The following is a 10,657-nucleotide window of genomic DNA, read 5'->3' as shown; positions in this document are numbered from 1 at the left end:
TAGATCTCCTCCCTTGGAACCGACTCTGTGTAACCCTAGCCCCCTCCAGTGTCTATATAAACCGGAGGGTTTAGTCCATAGGACAAGATACAATCATACCATAGGTTGTATTCTAGGGTTTAGCCTCTACGATCTCGTGGTAGATCAACTCTTGTAATACTCATATCATCAAGAACAATCAAGCAAGACGTAGGGTATTACCTCCATCAAGAGGGCCCGAACCTGGGTAAACATCGTGTCCCCTGCCTCCTGTTATCATCCGCCTTAGACACACAGTGCGGGACCCCCTACCCGAGATCCGCCGGTTTTGACATCGACAAGGGGAGAGAATTTTCATGACATTACCCATACAGCGGTGTTTGGATAATTGAGCAAGAAACATTTTAGCATTGGGCTTCAAATGTTCTTGTTGAAATTCGGAGTACCATTGACATGCTTCGAGATAGCATTGACATGGTCAACAGGTGAAGATCAGACTTTGAAAACACAAAGGATCCATCAGGAATAACTTGTAGAATAAGTCTTACAATTTCCTCATGGAAGAATGGATAACCTAGATGAAAAGGAATCTACAATAATAGGGCCTCCGGCCAGGTGTGCCAGGCATGACATCACCTTACCAGGTCATAAAGACCAATGTTATATCTCATGGAAATATGTTCCAACCATCATATCTGACCGAGATTCAGATCTGATTGGTGTTAGGATACATCAGAGTCAGGATGCCTGAGAAGAAATAAGTGCGACACAAATTGTCGAGATGACATTGTAAGATTCTCGGGGAAATGAACTATGGAAGCGAGTTCCGAAACAAGAGTTCATCATTAAAGCAAGGAGAGGGTGAGAAGCTGGCTAATGGACTCAGCAACAATTCACCAAGAATTCCAACAAGATGGATTCCACAATTATGTGAACAAGGAGATAACAATTGTCGGATCAAATGATATAATGATGTATGTTCGAGGAAAACATCCACAATTAAACATTAGTCGACAGGTGCACCCGAAATATGGGATGGGTTGCATGATAAATGTTAGAACGACGACTTAATGAACAAAAGAATTAAAATGAATCAATTGATCATTCACTTCAAAGCCATAGGGTTGCTAGAAGTTTTGAATTCACACATCATAGTTCAATTGTCGGTATTCCAGTTATAAATAGCACGGGGACCAAGAAAGAATGGTGATGGTGAGAAGTATCACTATACCAAGAATTTGTAAGAGGTGGAGTAATCCTCACGACATTCTTGACATAAAAGATGGTAATACTCCAAGGTAAAGAAGAAAAAATGTTGGATAGCAAGGAACTCAAGGTATATCACAGAACACAAACAAGTTGGTGTTGGAGGGAAGGCAATAAAGTGGTCGATGACAACACAAATCATCGAGGGCAAGGATGGTATTTCTCATCATGAATTCAATTGATATCCTGGAAGAGCTCAGAATGCTGATGATGATCACGACACATTTGTCGAGAGATTTCATGAAGATGTAATCAATCAGCGATGACATCAAGTTAAAGGAATGATGAAGCGAAAGGTTATTGGAACCATGGTTACGACACAAACTCGAAATCAAGTTTGTTGTTCAAGGATAAATGATATGACGAGGAAGATTGACGTAAGCTTAGCTCATCGTCGAAAGTTGTGCTTCGAGATTAAGGACCAGGTAGCATAGTTAAAATCAGCACGATACTGATATAGCCGATCAGGCTAGAAATGACGTGATCGAGTACAAACTCGTAAGTAAAGAAGATTACTAATAGTTGTTTAATCGCGATGCAGATTCGATTCAGTTATCAGTGTCCTTGAGTGTTTAATGACTCAGAGCTCGTGAAAAAATGGAATCAGTGAGAATGTAGTACTTGATGGAGAACTCATAAGAAGTTATGCGGTTCTGTGATAATCCCGAGATACCAGGGTGTAATACTTGGCGAAAGATCAAAGTAAAGGTTGGACTGGTGTATTGATCCATAGAAGACAAGTGCTTAAACTTGCCCGAGAAATGGGATCAAAGAAGAATATATGGTCGGAACCACGATTGTAAAAGGCCAGATCCTAGATATAAGATGAACTTATACCAAGGGAATAATTAACTAAAGAGAAGCTTTAATGATAAGATCTACATCGTGTCCATGGGCATGAACACAAAGTACAAGGTCGACTCCCACTTCTTCAATGCATAGTCATCCATTCACTTTTCGCTTTCAATGAAGTTGTATTGTTGAAATTATATCTAGCAAAACACCAGAAGAGCATGACTTGTGAAAACTCTCGGGTTCACACGGATTAGGGAAGGTATAGGTTCAACCCATAGGGCATCATAGGAACATATACCACGACTTCAGGAGTAATTTATACAAGCTCGAAAGCAGAGCATGGTTGAGAAAGCAGAGGATACAATTTACCAAAAGGCATTATGTTTCCGAGGGAAGACTCACAAGGTTATTGAATATCAAGGACGTTGTCGGATAAAATCCAACAAAGGATCTGATGGTCCGCAAAGGATCTGATGTGAGCATCGGTATTCAACCAGAGGAAGAAGGAATGCCAGGAGATCAGATTATAGAAACAACTACCTAATCCAAAGCTCAAATGCAAAAGAAGTATGATTTCCAAATCAAGGGATCAGGAGCAAATGCTGTGATCAAGGATGGATAAGTTGAGTAGACTTAGGGGGTCAATCAACGGCAATTTGATTGGTCGAGAACCAGCTCATGTTCAAAATGACATCTCAATCGGAAAGATAATTTTTAAAAGGATAAACCGATGATTGCGTGCATTCGCACTCATGTTGAATCAATAGGATCAAAATGACGGTGCCAAAGGAGACTAATGAATATTGCTAGACCTATGGGAAGCATCCATAATGCAAGCAAACAAGTATATGGAGAGCAATAGTTTTAAGGAGGATTGTCGAAAGATCAGATAGTATTTCAAAGTATCATATGAAACATATGAACAACGAGGGAAGAACGGATACTCAGTAAGTGTGAGGAATATCCGTAGGGGTATTCATGTTGCAAAGAACTGCAAGGCAGTAGGCACAAAGTATTCTCAGAAAAATAGAGAGAATTTCGGGGTATCTTGTAATAACAAGATCAACGAGGAATGATTGTATGAACGACAAGTGTACGTGGTTATCCATAGGTGTTTATCGATGGAAGGAATTGCAAAAGCGACAGGCACAATGTTTCGAGAGAACATCAAAGAGTATCTTCAGAATCTTCTGATGAAGCAGACGGTCATCTGGAATGAAGGGGCTCTCCGGGGGTAGTAGTTACGAGAACCTAGAGTTAGAGTTACCAAAATTGTTTAACCTGAGTAGAAGAGAGATCAGAGTCCCATAGTATAGATGAGGAATAAAAGATCCTAATACCACCCAATGGCGACGTGGGCCCGTAAGCCACACAACCATGTTAGTAAAACTTTTGCAATGACTAGACTCGACTTCGGCCAAAGAGTGTGGAAGGGGGATTCCTATAGGCAGTCGGCTCTTATACCAACTTGTGACGCCCTTGATTTGACCATACAGTAATCATACACGCAAATATGTACGATCAAGATCAAGGACTCACGAGAAGATATCACAACACAACTCTAGACACAAATAAAATAATACAAGCTTTATATTACAAGCCAGGGGCCTCGAAGGCTCGAATACAAATGCTCAAAGACACAAGAGTCAGCAGAAGCAATAATATCTGAGTACAGACATAAGTTAAACAAGATTGCCTTAAGAAGGCTAGCACAAATTAGCAACGATCGGAAAGGCAAGGCCTCCTGCCCGGGACCTCCTAACTACTCCTCGAAGCCGAACTCCATGTAGAAAGATCCTCGGGATCCTCTGGCTCCAGGAATCCATCATCTGGTTGCGACATCCGAGAAGAAAGGAAAAGGGGGAAAAGGGGGAGCAAAGCAACCGTGAGTACTCATCCAAAGTACTCGCAAGTAAGGATCTACACTACATATGCATTGGTATCAATGAAATGGGTAGTATCTGTGGACTGAACTGCAGAATGCCAGAATAAGAGGGGGATAGCTAGTCCTATCGAAGACTACACTTCTGGCAGCCTCCATCTTGAAGCATATAGAAGAGAGTAGATGGTAAGTTCACCAAGTATCATCGCATAGCATAATCCTACCCGGTGACCCTCTCCTCGTCGCCCTGTTAGAGAGCGATCACGGTTGTATCTGGCACTTGGAAGGGTGTGTTTTATTAAGTATCCAGTTCTAGTTGTTATAAGGTCAAGGTACAACTCCGAGTCGTCCTTTTACTGAGGGACACGACTATTCGAATAGATAAACTTCCCTGTAGGGGTGCACCACATTTCCCAACACGCTCAATCCCTCTGGCCGGACACACTTTCCTGGGTCATGCCCGACCTTGGAAGATCAACACGCCGCAGCCCTACCTAGGCACAACAGAGAGGTCAGCACGCCGATCTAACTCCTATGCACGCAGGGGTCTAGGCCCATCGCCCATTGCACACCTGCACATTGCGTACGCGGCCGATGAGAAGACCTAGCAACCTCCATTACAAAGGAAGTTGCGTTACGCGGTCCAACCCGGCACGCGCCGCTCAGTCGCAGACGTCAAGAAGGCTTCGGCTGATACCACGACGTCGAGTGCCCATAACTGTTCCCGCGTAGTTGGTTAGTGCGTATAGGCCAGTGGCCAGACTCAGATCAAATACCAAGATCTTGTTAAGCGTGTTACTTTGAAGTAACCGCGGACGCCGACCAGGGCCAGGCCCACCTCTCTCCTAGGTGGTCTCAACCTGCCCTGTCGCTCCGCCACAAAGTAACCATCAGGGGGCTGTCGGGAACCCAGGCCCATCACTACCTGGATGGAACCACCTGCCCCTTCAGCCCCCATCTTCGAACAGTAACATAAGTAATGTAATAGTATAGTATAGTGTATATCCGTGATCACCTCCCGAGTGATCACGACCCAGTAATATAGCATGGCAGACGGACAAGAGTGGGTTATTGATGATAACTAGCATCCTATACTAAGCATTTAAGATTGCAGGTAAAGGTATCAACAATTGTAGCAACAATGATAGGCTATGCATCAAGATAGGATTAATGAAAAGCGTAACATGCTACACTACTCTAATGCAAGCAGTAGAGAGAAGAATAGGCGATATATGGTGATCAAGGGGGGGGGGGCTTGCCTGGTTTCTCCGGCAAGAAGGGTTCATCGTCGATGTAGTCGATCACAGGGGTACCAACAGTGGTCTTGGGGTCTATCGGAAAGAAGTAACGAAGGGGAAGACAATAAATAACAAAGCAATCAAAGCATCACAAAAGCATAACATGGCAATACGCGGTGCTAGAGGTGACCTAATACAGTGCTAGGTGATACCAACAAGGGGGGGGGCATCCGGGAAAGTATTCCCAGTGTTTCGTGTTTTTGGACAGACAGACTAGAGGGGGAAATTTGCGTGTTCACTATGCTAGGGATGCGTGGCGGGCGAACGGGCTGCGTATACGGATTCGTCTCGTCGTTCTGAGCAACTTTCATATACATAGTTTTTCCATCCGAACTACGGTTTATATTTTTTATGATTTTTCAAAGTTTTAATTTTTTTTGAAATTATTTATTAATTCGAATTAAATAAGAAAAGCTATGTGTACCAGTGACAGTCTAGCCCCAGAGGCTGACATGCGGGCCCGTTGACTACTGAGTCAGCAGTCAACGTTTGACTAGTCATAATATGAACAGTGCCGTTGGCCCCACCTATAAGCGACTCAGTGTATATTTTAAACTAAAACCTTTTTTTAATTTAATCCTAATGGCCTTGGGCCCATTGCCATTGTCTACTAGGGGGTGTTAGCACTAAAAGGAGATTAGCCCCTTAATCCACAAGGGGCCGGCCTCTATTACAGAAGGCCAAGCGGCCTCGCCAGGAACGCACGCCTGTGTGCGCACCGGCGCTCGGCGGCTGCGGCCAGGAGCAGCAGGTCGGGGCCTTGGGGAGGCGCGAAGGCGGGGCTCCCGCGGAGAGCGGCGCGTGGGGAGGCACCGGCGGCCGTGGTGGTTGCAGCAGGCATCGACGGCAGGCAAAATCGGCAGCAGTGCGCAAGAGCGGGGGCGGGCGCCGGTGAGCAGGAAGCAGCGGGGCGGTAGAGGGCATGCGAAGCTAGGGCGCGAGCGGCCTGCGGCGAGCGCCCCGGCCGGCGGGGAGCGGCGCTAGGCGGCGGGGCTCGGTAACGGCACAGCCGAGGCGCGGGTCGGCCGAGCGAATGGGCGGCGCGAGCCATGGCTGGGTGGCACGCGCGTGCGCGCGGGGAGGCGAGCGCGGGCGGAGGAGGCATGTGGGCACGGGCGGCCGCCGGCGGTTGCGGCGCGCTAGCGGACGGCGGCGGGGCCAGCGAAGCGCGTCGTGAGCGCGAGAGGGGGAACACGGTTACACGGGACACGGGGAGCAGTAATAGCAATGGAGCAGCGGCAACAACAGCAAAAAGCTGCAACGGTAAAGCATCAGTAGAAAACTGCGGCTAGGCATCAGCAGGTGCAAGTAGTAGTGCAGAGCAGCAGCAGTACAAGGTGCAGGGGGAACAAGTGGTAGTAGTAGCGAACGGACGTGGCTGCGACGCGCGTACATGGACGCAAAGCTACAGTGGCAACTACGGTGAAGGCTGTGGTTACAGATCGAAGGGGATAAGTAGGGGAATCGGTCGAGGGCCTCACCGCGAAGCTCGTGGGCGTGTTCGGGGAGGCCGGGGCGGTTCGGTGGTGGAGGACTCGACGGCGACGGCCGGAGACAAAGGTTGAAGAAGGCGGTCGATTGGGTCGAGGTGGGTGCTCCGAGCTCGATTTGATTCGCCTAGGGGAAGTAGGGGAGGCTAGTGGAGCTCCTGGCGCAAGCTCGGCCGGAGGAGACGGCAGTGGCCGCAGAGACGATGAGGCGGCGACGACAGCAGCAGCTTGGACGCAGTGAATCGGGAGAGGGAATGGACGAGGGGAAGAATAGAGGCTAGGGATTCGGGAGGGTGCGCTGGCGACGTCTTAACCAAGGGGGTTGAACCACGGGATGGACGACGCGTGTGCATCGACGACTTGAACGAGCGCTCTGCCTCCAGCGCGATGGGGATGAACAGGAGGTTGAAGGAGACTAGAGGTGGGCTAGGCTAGCTACTGGCCCTTTGGGCTTTAGGTGTACGGTAGTTAGGTATCCCCCCATCTGTTTATTTTTCTGCTTCTATTTATTCTCTGATTTCTTTTATTTAGCACAGTTCTGCACTTCCTTAAAATACCAATTGAATTTTATTCATCATGAAACTTGTCACTTAAATAATTCACAATATTTTGGGATGACATACAAAGTTTGAGGTCAATTGGAATTGTATAAATATTTGCTTATTTTGAAAAGGCTATTTTATTTGTCGTTGGACCACTTTATAAATTCATTGGGGTTAATTGGTGGGTCAAATAAGGTTGGGTTCAACTTGACAAATGATCAGGGGGATTATTGAACAATGCGAACATTTTAGTTTTAAAGTTTGAAAACTTTTACCGTTTGACTTTATTTTAAATTTGAATTTGAATCGTTTTGAACCATTGTGAGACCAACAACAGTAATCCTGGTGACATGGCCTCATTAGTAGATGGTTACTGTAGCTTAATTATCCGGACGTCACTAATACCATACATACAGCATACTTGGGATAGAAGTTGTTGCATTCTTTCTTAGTAGGTCGTGCACAAGTCTTCGTATCCGCCTATTGTGCAATCGTGCTAGCGTCTCTCTAGAGTTGTGCAACAGGAGCATTTTCATGAATTCCACATTTTGGCTCATTCCTTGGTTGCACGACCCCATTTATCTTTCCGTGTGTGCGTTTCCGTGTACCACATTTTTCTTGATCTACTTGTTGCATTTGCAAATTTGTGAATCTTTTCCAACATTATGGAATCTCACTAACAATTGCATCAAATTTTGTGCTACCATCCTAACTGAGATCCACTATAAGCTTTTACTTGTGTAGGTGCGAGAAACCGACAAGAATTGGTACCAGTTGTGCTATTTCCTTTTTCCACATTTGAGTGATCATTGATCCATCTTCAACATTGGTCAAGGTACATTTGGTATAATTTCTTATCTGTCTCCCACTCACATATTGGTTTGGAATGATGGATAGGCCAAGTACTTCTACCAATCCTGGGGGCTCCCGCGATCGCAGAGGCGATCTGGCGGCGATGGAGGAAGCTGACGGGTGAGATGGCGGCCCTGACACCGGCGACCATGCCGAAGAAAGGGGGATCTCCTCCTGGAGAGGGCCTAGAGGGAAGCCTCTTCAGTGTGCGCGACTGGGAAGTTTTGCGAGAGAATTAAAGGCGAATCATCAATCGGGTGAAGCATCGGGAGCGGTGCGTGGCACTGTCGAGGAGAAGAGCTCTGGAGATCTCCTCAGTTTTGGCAGGTGAGATTCGTTCCAAGTCATATGGGGAAGGCTCGATCTGGTCTGGCGAGATTAAGGCCGCCGCAGATTTGACAGGGGCTGAAAAATTGGATTCCGCTGAACCTGCTACAGCAGAGCTGTATGCTCCTCCTGTAAGTTGGGTACGCCCATCATTTGTTTTAGGATATAGTGAGAGGAATCTGGGGATAGTGATTCAGGCAGCGGATTTGCCCAGTTGCGGTGTTGATTTTGTTCCTATTGTTAGCATGAGAGGAATTCCAGTCGGTGATTTTAGGAAACAGTCTCATCAAGAAATTCTATTTTTTGTTAATTGTATTAATTATGTACTGGAGGATTTCAATTGGGTGTATGAGTTCCATATGCTTGAAAGGAACTCAAGTGGGATTATGAGTTCTTTGGAAAGTTTTTCAATTGATCCGGGGATTGGGGGTAGGATATCTTTGATCATTACCAAGGGGAGAGTAGGAAATCAGGGGAGTGAGGATTCGTACACAGTTAAAGGAAAGGGCAAAATTAGAGGGCATTTATTTTGGAAACTACTCATTCAAGATCAATTATTGTAAGTTAAGTGCATCATTTTCGTCTGGGTTGTTGCGTTTTTGGGAGAAAGGGAGAGCTATTTCAGCAAAGGGAGGGATTGCCCTTGCTGTTCAGTTCGTACCATAGAGATAGAGAGTTTTCTTGTCCACTTGTGCCTGCCCTCTGGTATGATGCAAGTTGATCGAGTGAGGGGTGGGGAGGGGGAGGGGGAGGGGGAGGGGGAGTTGGGACAGGGCTCGGGAGGAGGGATGGCTACAGCTGAGGGGTTTAGCACACCAAAGATCCCTTCTGAGGGTGCTGATCATGCTCTGCCTCGGAGCCCTGATCCCAAGGGGAAGGTGGAGGCGAGACGACCCAGGGGTGATGGCTCCCCTCTAATCATTGATTTGGAGGCAGCGAGGAAGGCGGTCAGTGGGTCACTGGTGGTGGGGCGATTGTTGTCGCCCTTCCAAGTGAACCCTCAGCTCATCGTCGAGGAACTCCGTGCTACGACATGGAAGCAGCAAGGATGGATCACCATTCAAGAGGTAGACAACGATGATGGGAGGTTCATCCTCAACTTCACCATCGAATTGGATCGCCGCTTCGTTTTGAAGGCCCAGCCATGGCACTATAAGCGGGATGGAATCATCCTTGCTGAGTTTGACGGCAAGGGTAACCTGGCGGATGTTGACCTGGGTGTGATGGCCATCTGGGCCCAGGTTCGTATCTTCCTTTCGAGCCAAAAACTAAAGATATGGGTTGGAAACTAGGGGATCAAATTGGTGAGGTGATCGAGATCTCCCACCAAAACCACATGATCATAGAAAAGTACTTGAGGGCTTGTGTGAAAATTCCACTTCATGAACCTCTCAAGAAATCAGTAGAGTTCACTCCGTTGGGCAGTAAAGAGATAGTGACATATGATGTTAGATATGAGAAATTACCTTTGTATTGTGAATGTTGTGGGCTTGTAGGTCATACGTCTGAGCGTTACCATAGTATTCCAAAAGAGAAAAGAGTAGCTAGGGTTCCAAAAAACCTTAGTGTAGAAGCTTACTAGAAAGATCAAGTGTCAAGTAAAAAAGCTCTCATGTTTGCTGGATCTAGAAGCAACAACACCTCCAAGTCTTTGGAGGGCATGGCGGTAAAGGTGACTAAAGCTGTGAGGGACCTCATGGTGGTGGACAAGGATGCTGTGGCGTCCACGACGACGACAACCATGCTAATCAGGGGACCAACCCAGGGGGCCCATGCTCGGTCAGGAGGATCGTGCTTCGGGGGCTCCTCTGATGGTTCCTCGTGGCGCTGCTTCCGGTCAGGAGGATCGGATGGCGGCCTCGACTACCCCTACTAGCCTGGGCCAGGAGGGTCTTGGGCTGGTGGCAAAGGTGTACACCCATCCGGGTGTGCAGAAAGGCCAGGAGGGCCAGGCCCTACTGCAGATGGGAGGCGCTAGAGCACCTCAAGCACTGGAGGCTGTTGTTTACCCTACTGGCCAGGAGGGCCAGGGTCACCTCGGTCTCAAGAGCTCTAGCTCTAGCTCGAGTCATAGGTCCTCTTGGCACTTCGTGAGACGATGGTAGGTCCATGGGGATGACCGTAGGATGCTTCACATCATCTCCCCTCCCCTGGGGAAGATCCGACCTCGGATCGAAATCCTCATCACCATGGTAGGGCGAGAGATCTTTGACGTTGAAGATGTCG

General features: G+C 47.3%; 1 long non-coding RNA gene and 1 pseudogene across 1 annotated transcript; one reads left to right on the top strand and one right to left on the bottom strand.

Moving 5' to 3' along the window:
- Window positions 1-3,378: 3,378 nt before the first annotated feature.
- On the bottom strand, window positions 3,379-8,749 carry LOC147990667 (uncharacterized). The gene is made up of 3 exons (XR_015600133.1): window positions 6,702-8,749; window positions 5,182-5,253; window positions 3,379-3,869 (listed from the first exon to the last, which is right to left on the bottom strand). It is a non-coding gene; the product is annotated as an uncharacterized LOC147990667 (long non-coding RNA).
- A 470-nt stretch (window positions 8,750-9,219) lies between these two features.
- Window positions 9,220-10,033, top strand: LOC147990666 (uncharacterized; annotated as a pseudogene).
- Window positions 10,034-10,657: the final 624 nt, after the last annotated feature.

This window comes from Triticum urartu, chromosome 1A (genome assembly GCF_056163025.1).
Source record: "Triticum urartu cultivar PI428250 chromosome 1A, HENAU_Tu73, whole genome shotgun sequence".
Lineage (NCBI taxonomy): Eukaryota > Viridiplantae > Streptophyta > Magnoliopsida > Poales > Poaceae > Triticum > Triticum urartu.
This window is presented reverse-complemented; position numbering and strand designations above follow the sequence as displayed.